A 3212-nucleotide genomic window follows, 5' to 3' on the forward strand; every position below is an offset into this window, starting at 1 on the left:
CTAGGAAAGAAGTGATTTGGATTTGGCCAAGTGGTTTTTTTTTTTTTTTTTTTACATCTTTATTGGAGTATAATTGCTAGTATAACTAACAATGGTGTGTTAGTTTCTGCTTTATAACAAAGTGAATCAGTCATACATATACATATGTTCCCATATCTCTTCCCTCTTGCGTCTCCCTCCCTCCCACCCTCCCTATCCCACCCCTCCAGGAGGTCACAAAGCACCGAGCTGATCTCCCTGTGCTATGCGGCTGCTTCCCACTAGCTATCTACCTTACGTTTGGTAGTGTATTTTTGTCCATGCCTCTCTCTCACTTTGTCACAGCTTATTACACTTCCCCCCTCCCCATATCCTCAAGTCCATTCTCTAGTAGGTCTGTGTCTTTATTCCCGTCTTACCCCTAGGTTCTTCAGAGTCTGTCATACAGAGTGAAGTAAGTCAGAAAGAGAAAGACAAATACCGTATGCTAACACATATATATGGAATTAAAGAAAAAAATGGCCAAGTGGTTTTTATCCATCTCTCTAAACTTTCTAATTTATTATTTGTTTAAAGGCTGGAATTTTCAAGGGACCTTTTCTAATAATTTTAAATGATACATTTATAAAGTTAGCAGTTAGCATGTTACAGTATTCCATGGTATGTCAACACCTCAATGTATTATAACCTATTTCTTCACCATAATAAAATGCTGAGGCGGGTGGTAATACCTCCTTTAGTTACAGACTGGTGACAGGACCAATGTTCAAGGCCAATTCAAGACCACAGCCATACAGCTTCCTCTTAAATGTTCATTTGCAAAGGCTGCCTTGTTCCCAGAGTTGTTCTCCCGCCATATGTTACTTAGATAGGCTTTGCCAAGATAATGATGAGTTTTTAATTTAAAGATAAACAACTCTCCCACTGCAAGCAAATAAATCCTTGGCACCATTCTCTCAACTTTACTCCATTGTAGCAGTAATGCTATTTCACACAGGCAGAATCTTTTGCCTCCTGGATTCATCTTAAATAATTCAAGACAAGTCAGTAGAGACTTGCTTTTCCTAATGGTTTATAGGGTGTAAAAATAGTCATAACATGCCCCCTATTGAGGAAAAAATAAGGCCGTCTTGTAATGGTAGGATTTCTCTTTTTAAAACTGGATGTAAGGTATTTGTATGATCACAGTTCTCTACACCAAGGAAAATTTCATTTCTTTTTTTTTTTTTTTTTTTTTTTTTGGGGTACTCGGGCCTCTCACTGTTGTGGCCTCTCCCGTTGCGGAGCACAGGATCCGGATGTACAGGCTCAGCAGCCATGGCTCACGGGCCCAGCCGCTCCGCGGCATGTGGGATCTTCCCGGACCGGGGCACGAACCCGTGTCCCCTGCATCGGCAGGTGGACTCTCAACCACTGCGCCACCAGGGAAGCCCGGAAAATTTCATTTCTAATATGGATTACTACTTGTGGAGAAAGAATAGCTGTAATAATAGTGCGAACATTGCTCTTCGGTTACAAACTCATTTAGGGGACTTGCATTATGGTTTAGGAGGCCAACACACTAATTATAATTTGACTGAGGCTATATTGTAAGTAATAGAAAAATTTTGTGATAGGAATCAGATTTTTGAAATTATCATCACTTTGGACCATTTCTGTAGGTCTCTGAGAGAAAGACTCTCTATAAAAAGACTCTTTTTTAAACCTTTAACCAGAAGGTTTAAGAAAAAAAAGCAGCAGATTTCAATCTCTTTGATTGATTCCCTAGAGAAACTTACATCATGAGTTCATTCACGAGCAACTTGGCATCATGTTAGTCAACACTTTGGATTACGAAGCCGTATTACCCAGCCTCACGGGACCCCTTGTCCTCCCTTGACTTCCAAGAGCAGTTCTGCGTGAGTCCTCTAGGCCAACAGGATAGGTCAGAATAAGACTTCTCAAATGAACCTTTTAAGGGCAGTTTTCTCTTCACTGCCCCTTCCACAGGACATGAGCTTGCTCTGTATGTCAGGGAAACATGGGCAAAGGAGGGGACTGAGATACAGATTCCTGAAAATCATTAGCTTACCACCACTAGGAAGTCAAAAAAGAACTTGCAGGATAACTTACTAAACAAATAAAAGGGATGGCTTATACAATGGAAATGTGAAGGAATACGCTGCGTGGAAAATAATTTAGACAGTCCTGGGGCTTATTCTTTGCATGCCCGTCCAGCTGATGTCCTGGCTATTCTGGAATACACCTGGCCTGCCTGCCCCTAGGGACTCATGCACCTGTGCTTGCCTCTGCCTGGACCCCTCTTCCACCAAAAAAAAGATCTCCTTCCAATCACTTCCCTAGCATTCTTCCTATCTTTGCTTAAATATTACCTTCAAAGAGAGAGGTCTTATTTAAAATCACTATCCTATTTAACTGACCAATCTATACACAGTTTAGTTTCAATTATCGGTCAGATAAAAATTGCCGCCACAGCCTTTCACCCCTGGTACCTTCCTTTCCCTATGTTCTGCTTCACTTTTCTTCATAGTCCATAGAACTTCCCTGAGTTTATCTGTTCCTCATCATTGGAAGATATTTCCATGAAGGTAGAGATTTTCCCCTTTTCTTTCTTCCCGGCCAGATGCACCTCTTCCCTCTCCCCACTGCTGTCGCCTTGGCATCTAGAACAGTGCCTGGCAAATAGAGAGCCCCAATAAATATTTGGTGAAAGAAGAAATGAATGAATCTAGTGTGAGAAACGAACTGGGTGGATTGTAGAATGACATAGTGTTAACTTAAATTTTTTTTACTACTTTATTGAAGTAAATGTTTAAACTGTACAATTTATTGATTTTTTTTGTCATAAAACATACCCACAAAAATATGACCATTATCAACACACTGAACATGTTATTACTTCCCAATGTTGCCCTGTACTCCTCCACACTCTCTCCCTCTGCTCTTGTCCCCAAACACTGATTTGCTCTCTGTCCCCACAAAATAATATGGTATATCCTCTGTTTTCCTTCTGGATGTTTTCAAGTGTAAAAATTTGATATTTATCCATTGTTGTAATATTTGTGGTTTGTTTTTATTGTTGAGTTATATTTCAATATGAAGGAAGGAAGGAAGAGATGTAGGAAAGGAATCGTAATGTTTATGATATTTGTTTAAAGAATTTTTAGTCATTGATAGATTGGATCCCTACTCTGATATTGATAAAGATTCTATAATTATTTTCAGATCGGAAG

The sequence above is a fragment of the Lipotes vexillifer genome, unplaced genomic scaffold, assembly GCF_000442215.2.
Source record: "Lipotes vexillifer unplaced genomic scaffold, Lipotes_vexillifer_v1.1 scaffold1670, whole genome shotgun sequence".
NCBI lineage: Eukaryota > Metazoa > Chordata > Mammalia > Artiodactyla > Lipotidae > Lipotes > Lipotes vexillifer.